At 48.1% G+C, this 15,242-nt stretch overlaps 1 pseudogene across 1 annotated transcript; it reads left to right on the top strand.

Annotated features, from left to right (window-relative positions):
- Nucleotides 1–13,768: 13,768 nt before the first annotated feature.
- LOC311630445 (small ribosomal subunit protein eS24-like) lies at nucleotides 13,769–14,583 on the top strand (annotated as a pseudogene). Its single transcript has one exon. The product of its transcript is annotated as a small ribosomal subunit protein eS24-like (transcript).
- The last annotated feature ends 659 nt before the right edge of the window (nucleotides 14,584–15,242 follow it).

Genomic DNA, 15,242 nt, shown 5'->3' with positions numbered 1-15,242 from the left:
TCATGATGGTGGATGCCAAAGCTGCTAAAACCCCGGTAGGATTTGACTTCATAGAAACCATAGGCTTGCCGAAACTGGTTTGGCTCAGTGGTAGAGCGTCGGTCTGCGGACTGAAAGGTCCCGGGTTCGATTCCAGTCAGGGGCCATGTACGTTGGTTGCAGGCACATCCTTGGTAGGGGGTGTGCAAGAGGCAGCTGGTCGGTGTTTCTCTCTCATCGACGTTCCTAGCTCTCTATCCCTCTCCCTTCCTCTCTGTAAAAAAATCAATAAAAACATATTAAAAAAAAAAAAAAGAAAGAAAGAAACCGTAGGCTTTTAAGTGACAGCAATGACCTTGAACTAAACTAGATAAGGTTAATTTTCACCTTATTTATATAGTATGGAATAACTTTTGTCTACTCACAATATGAAGATAATTTTTCTTGGAGAATTTAATTGTAATTCTATATACTTATTGGGCTCTGAACCCCTATTTAACCCACTGAACACTGTAGCGACTTAAACAGGTGTAAGAATTGTGATTTTGGACGGAAAATAACAGCTCGGAGCTAAGGTTTCATTGCATATTTAAGTGTGCTAAATTCCTAACTCGAATTAACTCATTTATTCCTCATCACAGTCCTGTGAGGGAGAATTTTATTTCAGGCCCCTCACAAAGCAGGAAAGGATGACAGCTTCCATGCTGGTGGGGAGATGTGGGCCCATCCCCGCCTGGGCCAGCAGGGGTCTGTGTCTGAGGGCGAGGTTCGCACAGGTGTTCCTCTCCATCTGCAGAGCCTGAGCACAGCCTCTGGTGCTGGGGAGCACAGGCCTGGTGGGATAGCCTCTGGTGTCTGTAGGTGACGGTGACCCACCGGCAGTCCTCCGGTCGCACTTTGCTCTCTTATGAGAAACGCTGTTCCGTCCAGATTCTGCTCCGGGCCTGGATTGGCTGGCCCTACTTGAATTTGGGTTCAGGAATTACATGTAGAAGTTAAACCCAGGAATGGAGAGTCCAGTGGTTTGCAAACTAGTGGAGACGTTCCATCTAGACCTAACCCAAAGATGGGCAGGCAAAAGGAGCACGACCTTCCAAAGCCGGTTTGGCTCAGTGGTAGAGCATCGGTCTGCAGACTGAAAGGTCCCAGGTTCGATTCTGGTCGGGCATCTACATTGGTTGCGGGCACATCCCCGGTAGGGGGTGTGCAAGAGGCAGCTGGTTGATGTTTCTCTCTCATCGACGTTTCTAGCTCTCTATCTATCTTCCTTCCTCTCTGTAAAAAATCAATAAAAATATATTTATAAATAAATAAATAAATAAATAAATAAAAAAGGAGCACGACCCCACCCCCATTCCCTTCAGACCAGAGCAGCTCTGTTTGTTTATTTGTTGTAATACTTTTATTGATTTCAGAGAGGAAGGGAGAGAGAGAGAAAAACATCAAAGATGAAAGAGAATCATTGACCGGCTACCTCCTGCACACCCCACAGTGGGGATGAAGGCCACAACCTGGGCCTGGGCCCTGCCTAGGAATCGAACTGTGACCTCCTGGTTCATGGGACCAGAGCAGCTTTGATTTCACATGATACAGCCAACCACCTGCTCACTTTTTCACATGCTACATTTACCCAGGCCTGCTGTGTTCTGCACTGTCCTAAGCCCTTTCCCTGGATCAGCTCTTCACCCTCACTCTAGCCCTCCAAAGTAGGTTAGTGCTGTTCCTGTCCAGCAGAAGGACTGCCGGCAGAGCCAGGACTCAAACCCAGGCTGCCGGAGTCCCGGGCTCCACTGTGCCCTGTTGCTTCCAGTGACTTGCTGTGTGAGGACTCAGAACGTCCAGAGGAAACCCCACGCTGCCTGCTGGAGCTCTGGGTGTTAAGTTTTGAACATAAATGATCTAGAGGGGGGTTCTGAAGGCCAGGGGCTTTTCTGGGCCCCTGACCACGGCTCTGGTATTTATCTCCAGGGTCTTGGCACAGCAGCACCTACTTATCTCTGGGTTGGCGGGCCCCAACCTGGCCCACCCCGTACCTCTCAGATCTGGGGCAGCCACCATAGCCCCCAGGCCTGCTGTGATCTCCCTCCCTCCACTCCACTGCTCCAAGCCCCTCCTTCCTGAGCGGATCTAATCCAGTTACCGCCGTGAGCCTCCTGGCAGAACCTTAACTCCTTAGCCTGGCAGCGGGCCCCAACTGACATTCGCCTACTGGCTCGTTTTGGTTTGCCGATCCCCACGTGGGCCCTGGCTGCTCTTTTTGGGCCTCACACGGACAATTCCTCTGCCTTGAATACCCATGTCTCATCTACCGCTCCCAGACCTTTGTCCTCCTGGAAAACTGCAAAACTAATCTCTGAGCACCCCTGACAATTAGTCACACCCCTCTCCGTGGCACCATTTCACTTTGGAATTTCATTTTGTAGCATTTGTCACTGTATTGTGACTTTATATATGTGTACCATGCACTCTTCACACAGCCCAGCTCCCTGTGAGACAGCGAGCTCCTCGCAAATAAATAGGAACTGTGTCTCTAAGTGGCCGTTCCTGGCACGATCCTGAGCCATAGGCAGTAACTCCTGCTGAATTTAAAAAGAATAAATGCAAATTTTACTGCTCAGTCCTTACCAATTACAGTCATGGACTGTTTGCTTCTTTAAAGACCTTCCTTAGGAAATGTGGGCACCTAGCTGTCTTAGGAAGTGCCCTCCTGCGGCTGAGTGTCACCTATGTATTGCTGAACTTGCCCGTTAGCCGAGAATTCTAAGATAAGCATAGATCCTCTTTCCTAACACGAATGACAGATTCTGTATCTGAGTAAGTGCTTAGCTGTAATACTGGATGTAGGTAAAGTCAGGAAGAAGAGGGCAATGGGAGTTATCAAATAATGATATTTACTAGAGAAAAGCCGTGTCTGTAGAAAAGCCGACATGACAGTAGAATGACTTACAGTTGACAACTTGTTTTAGAAGCAGATAAACTGAATTGCTACAACCCTTAGGAAATATACTAGAGGCCCGGTGCATGAAATTCATGCACTGGGGAGTGTCCCTCGGCCCAGCCTGTGCCCTCTAGCAGTCTGAGAGCCCTTGGGAGATGTCCTACTGACTGACATCCTTAGTGCTGCCTCGGAGGCAAGAGAGGCTCCACCACTGCCACTGCGCTCACTACCCGGGAGCCTGGCTTCTGGCTGAGTGAGCGCACTGGCCACCAGGGGGCAGCTCCTGCATTGGGCGTGTGCCTCCTAGTTGTCAGTTCCGCCGTCCGGTTGATTTGTATATTAGCCTTTTATTATACAGGATTAGACGTAGAGTGAAGAAAAGTGACTCTTTGTTGTTAATTTCTCCTAGAAGCTGGTTGGGGTCCACCAACCCAAAGATAAGCAGGTGCAGCTGCTGCCAAGACCCTGGAGATAAAATCAGGGGGCTCTGATAAGCCCTTGGCCTTTGGAACCCCTCTCTAGCTTGTTCTAGAAGAGGTCTTATTTTCAGTACATTTCGGCACAATCTAAAACAGATGGTTACATGTTATTTGGTGTTTCATCTAAGACGAAGATTTGTGGCAATTGATTAAGGACCAAAAGTTGCTTTGCACAACATTCAAATAGTGATGGATCTGAGCCGTAGGTGACAGTAGAATGTTGTAGGCGGCAAACAGAACCTGGGCTGGACAACGGGGGACTGCATGCAACAGCAGCTGTTTCTCACGACCCGGCTCTGAGGGAGCGGGCGGCAGGCTTCTCTGACCCCTGAAACAGGAAGGGCCGCCGCGGGCTTGTGGCTCCCACAGGGCACGCTGCCAGGAGGTGTTAGCGGTTCTGCTGGAAATGGTTTCAGAAGCATCTTAGGGCAAATGTTTCCACTTTTCAAGTAGAAGGATCCTTTTCAAATATTAGAAAATTTTGCGGAAACCCCCCCAAAAAAAACAAACAAACAAAAAAAACAAAACAAAACAACAACATGACAATAGTTGACCAAGGAAAATTCAAAATTACAAAACAATATTATGGATTCAGTAATGCTTAAATGCATTATATTTATTCTTCAAAAAGTACATAGCTGAAAAGTATTAGCGTGCACATGTGTGGAAATCTTATAAAGTAGCTTTACATCCCCTGGCCCATTCATTCTCTCACTTATTTACCAAATATTTATTGACCACCAGCTCTGGCCTTGGGCTGTGATTGGCTGTTTTCCGAGGTTGTGAATACATCTCTGTTCGGGATAGGTCCTTTGTTGTCTGTGTCATATAAGTAGCTAAGCCTTATATATAAGACCTATAAATAAGATTGAACCTTCAGCTTTAAGAGCACATTTCTCAAACAGACCTAACTGTGGCTGGTGACCAGTACATTCTTGGCTGTGGATGTGGTCTAAGCCATGAGCTTAATTCACCTGCAGGCCATGACCCAAGTTACAGCCATTTTCTGTAACGGCTACAGAGCTACCCTTACCTGCTCTCCTGGGTTTCCAGTAAAATTGTCACTGCCATTCCGAGAGTAAAAGGGGTGAACTTCCCCATCACTGGTTCCTATTTCTGCCTCCGAGGACTTTACCACTCCCCCTATTTGAGCAGAACCCTCGTGTTGTCATTTGTCTATAGTTCAGGACATTGAATTCACAAGGACATTATAGAAACTATAGAACAAAGCAGTAACAGGCCTCTAAGAGTGCATTAGCTACCGTGTTTCCCCGAAAATAAGACATCCTCTGAAAATAAGACCTATTTACAGGTTTCCTTCTGAGTGAAATATAAGGCACCCTTCCAAAAATAAGGCCCCTCTAGGCTCTGTCTCAGAATGCTATTGCTAAACATGAGAGATTTGGTTCACTGATTCTGAAAGAAATGGAGTCACAAGAAATTCACTAGGAAATTCAGGAATTGGATTGTTATGATGATGTTCCAGAAGATGATGACATGATTGTCATTGAATAAATGAGTAAATTCTTAATACTATAGGATTCACAGTTTGTCTGGTTTGTGTTGACAACTACCGTACTACCGTACCGTATACAGGTAATAAATTTTCTAAATTTTAACAATAAATGTGTACCATATTCTTCTTCATGGAAAAATAAGACATCCCCTGAAAATAAGACATAGTGCATCTTTGGGAGCAAAAATTAATATAAGACACTATCTTATTTTCGGGGAAACAGGGTAGTAAACAAAGTCATGCTTTTAAAAAAATAAGTCCTGGCCAATGTGGCTCAGTTGGTTGGGTGTTGTCTTGTACAGCAGAAGGTTGCTGGTTCGATTCCCAGTCAGGACATATGCAGGAACCAACCAACAAATGCATACATAAATGGAACAAAAAAATGATGTTTCTCTCTCTCTCTCTCTCTCTCTCTCTCTCTCTCTCTCTCTCTCTCTCACACACACACACACACACACACACAAATTAATAAAATTTTTTAAAAATACTAAATGTAAACCCTGGCTGGGTGGCTCAATTGGTTGGAGAATTATCCCATGCACCAAGAAGATTGCAGGTTCAGTTCCCAATCAGGGCACATACCTAGGTTGCAGTCAGGATGTGTATGGAGGCAACTGATCGATATTTCTCACATTGATGTTTCTCGCTTTCTTCCTCCTCCTCTAAAATCAATAAAAACATCATATTCTTGGGCTAGGATTTTAAAACAAATAAGAGCCTAACTCTACGTGCTGTTCTACACGCTGAGGACAGGCAATAAATAACACACAAATCCCTGCTCTCCTGGAGATCACATGCTGGAAGCCGATAAGACTGGGCCCGCTCTCACGCTAATGAAAAGCACCACAGCCTCACACAGGGTGCCAGGCATGCTGTTAGCATCTGAGGAGGGCCCAGGTGAGCATCTGACCTTTGAAACTAAGGATTAAGAAGAGGCCAACCTTACCCAGAGGGAAACGTATTAAGAAAAGCGTGGAGGTGTGGAAATGTACAAGGAGCTGCGGGAATACAGTAGGAAAGTGTATACCGCTTGGGGGCCAAGCTGTTACTATGGTAATGGATGTCAACTACTGAGTGTTTACTGCATGCTGGACTCGGTGCTACTATCTTTACATGTGATATCTCTAGATCTTTACTACCGCCTGGCTGGGAAAGAAAGGGAAAACTGAGGCTCAGAGCCAGAATTCCAAACTGGGTCATCTGACCCAGAAGCCCAGCGCGTGACAGCTAGGCCGTGGCGGTGCCCCAGGTCACGTAGGGCCGCAGGTCCCAGACTGAAGAGTGTGATTGCATAGGCGATAATCAGAGCGGTCGGGAAGATTAACGCGATAGAATGAAATGACCCAAGGCGTGTTGTTTGTGCTGCATTCCCGACCTGGGCTGAGTGACAGATACTAGGCTAGCTAGTGTGGCTCCCTGGGTGTGGGACATGCCTGAAGGGAGGAGCTACCATGAGCCCAAGTTCAAAGTCGGTGATGGACTAGGGCAGTACTACTCTCCTAATGGATGGGGGCGGGGCGGTTGTTAACCCCGGTACAGTAGTCTGAGAACAAGAACTGCAGACGCTCCTTCTAAACTTGATTTTCTTCAATGGGATTTTTGCCTCTGGCGCTCGTGCATGCCGGCCAGATTCCAACGGGCAGTTCCTTTCATGTAAGTCAAAAATTGTCCCACTAATGTCCTCCAAAAGGGTACTGCTCCCCCGCTTCTCTCCGTGAAGGTCATGACAGGGCGGCAGGCAGGAAATCTGAGCACCCCATCCCCACACACTCAGCTGAGTTCAGTTCTTTAAAGGCTTACAGGTGGCTGTCACCACCCCATCCTCACTCTCTCTTACCTAGATTCCTGAGCCAGCCTGGTCTCCCCACTCCACCCCATCCTACTCACCTCTGTCAACCTCACTCTTCAGCATGCCACCAAGCTGCTTTGAAACCTCCAGAGGGTCCCCAGTTCCTACCAAATAGGCCATCCTCTTCAGGCTTAGGTTTCCTTTCCTGTTGTTCTCATTATATCCCTGTTCTATCACTTCTCTCCGGCCCAAGCCCTATTCCTTGAGCCTGCCCTCACCTTCCCCATATCCATGAGCATTACTGAGGTTCCCTCCTCGGAGGATGCCCACGATGTCCTCCTCCTGCCAGAACCCTGCCCCTTTGTCCTGCCCCAAATATCCGTTTCTAAAGCCACCTCCTCTAAGAAGCTTTCGCTGCTCTTCCCATCTCAGTGTCATGTGTCCTTCTGGAGCCCCCGTGAAGCTGAGGTTGTGTCACTCATGCTGGCGTGATCTGTGTGTGCACCGCTAAGCTCTGTGAGGACCAGCGGGTGTAAAGACCTGCTGTGTCTGCGTTCATTACACATCTGTGTTCCTTATGCATCTGTGTTCCTTACACATCTGTGTTCCTTATGCATCTGTGTTCCTTATAGCATGCGGCCTGGCATCCCACAGATGGTTCAGGTGACATCAGAACCGTCTCCCACAGTCTTTAGGAAGGCTTGGGCATGGCAGTGGAAAGGTGAGAGACGGGAGACATCAAATTCTCTTAGGCTGAGAGCTGAAAATGCATATGCCATTATTGGTTGTAGCCCCTCTTGTAATTCAGTCACCCAGCAAATGCAGATTTATTTATTTTTAAATATATATTTTATTGATTTTTTTTTTTTTTTTTTTTTTTTTACAGAGAGGAAAGGAGAGAGATAGAGAGTTAGAAACATCAATGAGAGAGGAACATGGATCAGCTGCCTCCTGCACATCCACTACTGGGGATGTTCCCGCAACCAAGGTACGTGCCCTTGACCGGAATCGAACCTGGGACCCTTCAGTCCACAGGCCAGTGCTCTATCCACTGAGCCAAACCTGTCAGGATTGCAGATTTATTTTGTAAATAGCCACCCAGGACCTGCTTTAGGAATTACTGGGTATTGAAAGTTCGCTTTGTCACACTCAAGTGGCTCCCCTTCGGGATTCAATTGTGCGGACTCCCTGGGAGGGCCCTGCCGCACCCCACTGGCCTGTGCGCACTGTCACCGCCCGGGGCATCCGTCCGTCAGGAACTGAGAGCTGGTCTCCGACCACATCATACACAAGTCACACCCTCGGCCAGCCGAGCTGCTTCTGCTTCTCTGAGTCCCTCCCGCTGTTACAAATGGAGGCCGAGCGTCATTCAGCTGTATTTTATTTTTGAACTTGGAATGACTGGCACGGCAGACTTTAAAAAGTGTCTTCTTGTTCTCTGAGTAATCTTATCAGTCAGAAGCGGCCCCTTTCAGAAATCCAGACCCCGAAGAACCCCCTGCATGGGCAGGATGAATGTCACTGTGGTTTTTTGCAGAATTCCTGGGCGACAGCTTGTCCTGTGATCAGAATAGCGCCTCGGGTGAAATTATGCAAGACGAAGGGCAGCGAGGGACCTGCTGTTGGGAGCCCCTCCCCAGATATGACTCGTATCTGCTCCAGGGGGAATAGTGACATGTTCCTAAAAGGTTTTCTCCCGTCCGCAGCTGTACTTGCTAGCAGCCGCCGTCGGAGGTCGTGAGACAGAGCTTGCACCCTGGGTGAGAGTCCCTCCCCTGCTCACGAGGAGAGGAAAGCTTTCTGTTGGTGGTCGAATGACCCCTCTGGACACAAGGAAGCTGGGCAGGCTACGCTATTCTTTCCTCGCTCTGAGAGTTAGTTTAAACTTAAAGAAATTTACACAGCACTGACTGGTTTGCCTCAGTGGATAGAGCATCAGCCTGCGGACTGAATGGTCCTGGGTTCGATTCCAGTCAAGTGCATGTACCTTGGTTGCGGGCACATCCCCAGTGGCGGGTGTGCAGAAGGCAGCTGATCGATGTTTCTAGCTCTCTGTCCCTCTCCCTTCCTCTCTGTGAAAAATCAATAATATATATATTTTATTATTATTATTATTTATTATTATTATTTTTTAATTTACACCAAAGCTGGTATCATCCCTGTGTGATTCAGTCCTGGGCCTCAGGAGTTCCTGCTGGCCACGTGCACTTTCTTTTTTGTAATTAAAGTATGCCCAGGTATATATCCTCATCTTGCTAGACACAGCATTCCCATCTGCAGGAGTGAGACGCAGCGAGGGGAACGATGGGTGTGGGGAGCGATGCCTGGGCCAGCAATGCAGCTTGGATTCTGTTGCATAAACAAAGGGCCATGCTTGTAGGTGTGCCTCCTGTTCTTCCTCCTGAGGCTCTAGGCTTCCCGCAGCTGCCTCTGTAGCGTGCTTTAGAATTCAGGACGGCCTTCCTGCTGAGGATGTCTAACTGGAGAGAGATCTAGAGGCTGAAGTCTCAGCAACACTTAAGGAAGTGCTCCACACATTTTTTTGAAAGGAATGTTCGAGACTGTGGACTCACCCGTTGGGAGAGAAGAACGTCAGTCACACACTGCCCTTGGCACCTGGGACATCGCTGCTGCTCATTTCTTAGAGGCAAATGCCTGTTTTCAGCTCTGTGGAGAGGCGGGTGAGCAGCAGTTTCAAGAGAAATGGAGTGAGGCCCAGGGATGGTCCTCCTGCAGGCAGGCGGCTGCAGTGCTGCCCACTCAGGAAGCTCCGGGACCCTCTGGTCCCTGCTTCTGAGCCGTCTCATGGGAGTGAGACTCACCTGGAGCCCGACTGCTTCCTGTCCTTCCCTTGTTCCTCGTTTTAAAACATTTATCGAGCACTTGCCTTGTGCCCAGCTTCATGCACAAGACTCAAAAGGAACAAGAGCGGAGTCACCGGAAGCCCCGACAACAGGAAATGCGGTGACTTCTAAGAATTGTGAGAGAGCTGGATAAGGCCCCTGTTCGGCTGCTGGATCCTGACAGACGAGTCCGCGGGCGCCCGGGGCTCAGTGCGGCAGCTCCCGGGTAGCTGGCTGGGGCAGAGGAGCCTCCGCAGGGAAATAACTCCTCCGGACAGAGCCGGTGTGAGCCTTGAACCCCTGGCTTTGTGTGGGTCTCACACCTGAGCACTCGGTAAAGGACTTCGCAGTCAGAGCTCATTGCACTGCTCCTAACAGCCCTTCGGATGAGAACGCGTCTTACTGTCTCCATTTCACAGACGAGGAAGCCAATGTGCAGGGAGGTTAAGCATCTGAACTTCGTTCAGGGAGCTCTGACCCCGGACTCTGGTCTCCGTTTATCACCTGACAGTTCAGCCCCCAAACAGCCTTCAGAGAAGCCAGAGCCAATGCGCGTGTCCAACTCTGTCAAAAACCCGGGATCTCAAGGACAAAGACGCCGGCAGAAGCTCAGGGAAGAGGGGAATGGTAGAGGTTGCTCCCTTGTCTGAACGTCTTGTGAGAACCGGGTGGAGGGGAGGAGGAGGGTGCAAGTTGAAAAATAAGTGTTAGAGTGTTATAGCGTCAATTGAGGCAGGCTTCCCAGTTGGGAAGTAGGGGAGGTGTGCTGGTTCCAGCCAGGAGAAGGGTCCATGCCGAGACACAGATTCTCTTAGCCAAGGGGCACCCTAGACTAGCGTAGCCTTGGCTACATAGCCTTCCTTTCAGAGGGGAGGAAAACGGTGCCTCACAAGCCAGGGCACTAGAAATAAAAGGCCCAGATACCCCGTCTTCTTGAGTCTTGACTGACAGGAACGGCATCATTCCCTTTGAACCGAGACTGTTCTTCAGGCGATGAGAGTGGGGCCACGAGGGAGGCAGCAGATCAGTGGGAGAGTTTTTCTCATTAAGTGGCCAGAGGCAAAGATTCCATGGAGTTAAGCCTCCTGATGAAAGGGGAGCCAGAATGACAGTGTGGGGGTGGGGGAGGGAAGGGAGAGGCAAAGCCAGGTGCACACGGCACTGCCCCCACACCCCTTCCATCAGCTCAGGGCCCCACGTGTTAACAGCGCCTGTCCATTCGGCACTGCCCCCCTCCCCGAGTGCCAGGCTCTGAAAACCATGTCACCTGTTATCCTGTAGGATTCTCAAAACAACCATCGGGGCAGGCACTTTTACCTGTTTTACGAGAAAACGAGGTTCCTGGCTTTTACCATGTGGCCCGGTCTTGGAAATACAGTGAAAGAACGTCTTGTGATGGTGGGAGCATGAATCTAAACACAAAGCCAGCCCGACTCTGGGCCAGAGATGGCGGACAGGACGACAGAGCTGGGACCAGGAACAGGGGGGACACGGGCCAGGGAGGAGCAGATCCTGGGGAAACCAGCAGGAGGGGGCCGAGCAGAGCAGGGCAGGCACACGGGGCTCAGGCAAGCCCCAGCTCGGAGTCAGCAGGAGAAGATTACAGTCAGGAAGGCGGGTGCCTGAGCCCCTCCTCACCCTGCAGCGGTGAGCATCCTCTTGTTTGCTAGAGAAGTCAGGTTCGTTCAGAGCTCCCCCCGTCCCTGTTTGTTTTTCCAGAGCCCTTCTCCCCATCTAACGTGGTGTATGGTTTGAAGTTTATGCCTCTCTTTCCCTACTAGCATGTACGGTCCAGAAGGGCACAGATTTTTTCCTTTCTGCCCACGTCTATATCCTCAAAATCTAGAGCAATGGTTAGCGCTGAATGAGCACTCAGTAATGAATAGATCTGCAGCCATACTATCACCACAGAGGCCTCTCCAGCGCTGTGTGCTTGCTGCCCCGCAGCTCTTACCTCTCCTGTCGGGACCCCCTCAGTCACTGGCGTCCTCTGTGTGAACAGGCAGCGTGAGAGGCACGAGGTTTCTAGGAAACAGGATCAAAAAGCAGTCTCTGAGCACCTCCCCCTGCTCAGCGGTAGTCCAAACGGCAAAGGGCATGCTGGCAGTGACCAATGTCCCATTGGTCAAAGGGCATGACGGCACGGCCAGTCTGGCTCAATTGTTGAGCATCGACCCATGAATCAGGAGGTCACGGTTCGATTCCCAGTCAGGGCGCATGCCAGGGTTGTATGCTTGATCACCAATAGAGGGCGTGCAGGCCAATGGATGATTCTCTCTTATCATTGATGTTTCTATCTCTCCCAATCCCCATCCCCCCCCCCCCCCCCGTCTCTCTCTCTCTCTTTCTCTCTCTCTGAAATCAATAAAAACATAAAAAAAAACAACCATTATGCCTTTTTACATAAAGTTGATTAAAAGAAAAAGAAACAGCTCAGCTGGCGTGGCTCAGTGGTTGACTATTGACCTATGAATGGTTCGATCCCTGGTCAGGGAACATGCCCAGGGTTGCAGGTTCAATCCCCAGTAGGGGGCATGCAGGAGGCAGCCAATCAATGATTTTTTTCTCATCGTTGATGTTTCTCTCTCTCTCCCTCTCCCTTCCTCTCTAAAATAAATAAAACTATATTTAGAAAAGAAAAAGAAACAAAGATAGACTCTGCTGCCAAAGGGCTCCCCTCTGTTCTGATTCTCTGTGAGGAGGGAAGGACTAAAGGATGAGCAGAAGGACAAAAAAGGATTAAAGAGACATCTCTTTTCAGATCCTCATATTTGAAATCTTAGTGAGGCTTTCAATCAGATGCCATGACTTCATTTTAAACATCTCTCAGCTCAAGAAAGAGCTGAAGTCATGTCTAAGGTCAAACGAACTATTTGCTCTAGAAAAATTTAGAGAGAAAAGGTTCCATCTCCCCAGGCATCTTTTTAAAGAGTCTTGGACATCAAAGTCATCCTGCAAAGCCCTCTGACTTCTGAGGGAAGGCGAGCAATGTTCCTGGTCCGCCCGATGTTTGAGGGACAGGATGGCTTTACATTCAACACATGTGGCGGCGTGAATGCTCTCCCCGTGCAGTGTGCGCCCTCCGCTGAACTCCATGCCGTGCCGGCAGGGTTATGGCTGGTTTATAACACAGAGCACACAGTCACCTTTATAAACCAGGATACATCTTTGCAGATGTCTTCACTTTACTGACTCTAGTCAGACATTTGCCTGTGAGAAAATATCCAACTTAAGGCATAGCTTTCAAGAACGACATTGATTTTGAGATATACTCAGAATATTAAAAGAAAAATATTGCTAGTTTTTAATCCTCACCTGAGAATATAGTTTCCATTTTCTTTTTTAGAGAGAATGCGGGGAGAAGGAAGAGAGAGAAAGAGAGAGAGAAAGAGAGAGAGAGAGAGAGAGAGAGAGAGAGAGAGAGAGAGAGAGAGAGAGAGAGAGAGAAGAGAGAGAGAGAGAGAGAGCGCGCGCGCGTGAAGGTCAAGGACCGGAATTGAACCTGGGACCCTTAAGTCCACAGGCTGATGCTCTATCCATCGAGCCAAATCGGTTATGGCTCAGCAAATATTTACTGCTGCCCATTCAGTGCCAGGTTCTCTGCAGGTGCAGAGGAAATTAAGCGGGCCCTGCCCTCAGGGAACTTAGAAGCAAAAACAGGCCACCACTCATTATCTATTAACTCAACTCATTTTTATTGAGCATCAAGCACTGGAGAAACAGCCGGACGGAAGTCAGACAAGGCCTCATCCTCACAGACTTTACAAGCTGGTTGTGGGGGACACAGATATTAAACTCCTAACTGTACCAGTAAGTAAGTAATTACCACTGTGTTAGTACAAAGGAGTAGAGTGCCAGCAGTCAGTTACAAGGGGCAGTGTGGTAGGATCGGCAGGGAACCAGGAGAGAGCAGACCAGGAAGCAAATGAAGGTGGGGAGGACGACAGAGGCAGCACCTGGGCCCAGTGGGGTCAGCAGGGCTCAGGCCCATCCAAAAGCTGCACAGGTGAGACACGGGAGAGGGGAGAGTAAGCTATTTCTCCAGGAAGTGAGAAAAGGCCTCATGGGAATGGGTGGGGGCTTTCAAAGCCATTCTTTCTCTTTTGCTTTCTTGCTGACCAAGAGTACTGCTACTACTAATTGCTGGTTTTTAATTCTCACCTGAAGGTATCTTTTCCATTTTCTTTTTTAGAGAGAATGGGGGGGAGGGGGGGATGAGAGAGAGAGAGAGAGAGAGAGAGGGAGAGAGAGAGGGAGACATTGATGTGAGAGACACACCAAATTTGTTGTCTTCTGCTCATGGGGGGATTGTTAATGTAAAAACATTTAAACCTGTGAAGAATTTTTGTGAGTTTATTTGAACCAAATTGTCAACAATTGCCAGGAAGCAGAATCTCAACAGATTGGGATAATGGTCCGGAGAATGGCAGTTTTTCAAAACCTATTTTTATACATTTCAATCAAAGGGGGAGACGTAGTGGGTTACAGAAATCCATTGGTGACAGATTAGAGAGGTGGGAGAAAGCAAAGCGCAGAAACCCTTGGGATTGGATACAAAGGAAAACGATAGCTCTTTTCCTCCCTGGCTGCTTGAAGATCAGCCTTAATCATGAATGACACGGTAACTATCTGGACCAGGAAGTTCACGACCAACAGACTACTTCAGCAGAAGCAAATGGTCATTGATGTCCTTCACCCTGGGAAGGCAACAGTGCCCAAGACAGAAATTTGGGAAAAAATAGCCAAAATGTGTAAGACCACACCTGATGTCATCTTTGTGTTTGGATTCAGAACCCACTTTGGTGGTGGCAAGACCACTGGCTTTGGCATGATTTATGATTCCCTGGATTACGCAGAGAAAAATGAACCCATGCAAAATGAACATATATGAGAAGAAGACCTCAAGAAAACAGAGAAAGGAACGCAAGAACAGAAGAAAGAAAGTCAGGGAGACTGCAAAGGTCAATGTTGGTACTGACAAAAGAAGAAGTAGATTCTTCTGTGATTTTATCTGTGATGGTTGTGCAGATTTTTCATGAGAGGATTAATAAATTATAAACTTTTTTTAAAAAAAGTAAAATGATAGACATATTACATAGGTAGGTACAGGATAGTTAACAGTTAACAACTAACAAGATAACAATAGTAATGAAGGGATTTGTAGGCTCATCCTGTGTGTGTGTGTGTGTGTGTGTGTGTGTGTAGGGAAGTTACAAGTCACTCTGACATTTCATAGGTATGTTATCTTAGATGCAAAAAGGCAATAGGCTCAGTTAAGGTAAAAATTGACCTTGTCAGGGAATATACCAGTCTAGGACATGACCACCCACCACAACTACTTTTAGTTAAAGTTTTAATTTCAGACCATCCTTTGTGGTTACTTTAGGTCTTTAAGTTTCCAATATGAAGAAGTGCCAATTTTCTAACTAGAGTAAATTGATAGAGATTATGATCAGCCCAACAACAGCAAGGACAGGAGACTGGAAAAGATGTGAGTTTAATGACCCAATTAAGTGGGGGAGTAAATGCTAATCTAGAAGGGAAATAACGAGCGTCCAGTGGACAGATGGCCATTAATTTTGAGACACTTGGCACAAAGGTTAAATACTTTGGGACATATTAGTCTGTGTAGTCCTTAATGACACGCAAGTACTGTATTACAGCCAGGAAGACCCCAACTCACAGTAACAAATTTACC

The sequence above is a fragment of the Pipistrellus hanaki genome (assembly GCF_964339955.1).
Source record: "Pipistrellus hanaki genome assembly, chromosome: 11".
NCBI lineage: Eukaryota > Metazoa > Chordata > Mammalia > Chiroptera > Vespertilionidae > Pipistrellus > Pipistrellus hanaki.
The sequence above is the reverse complement of the archived record's forward strand: the minus strand, read 5'-3'. Positions and strand labels throughout refer to the sequence as shown.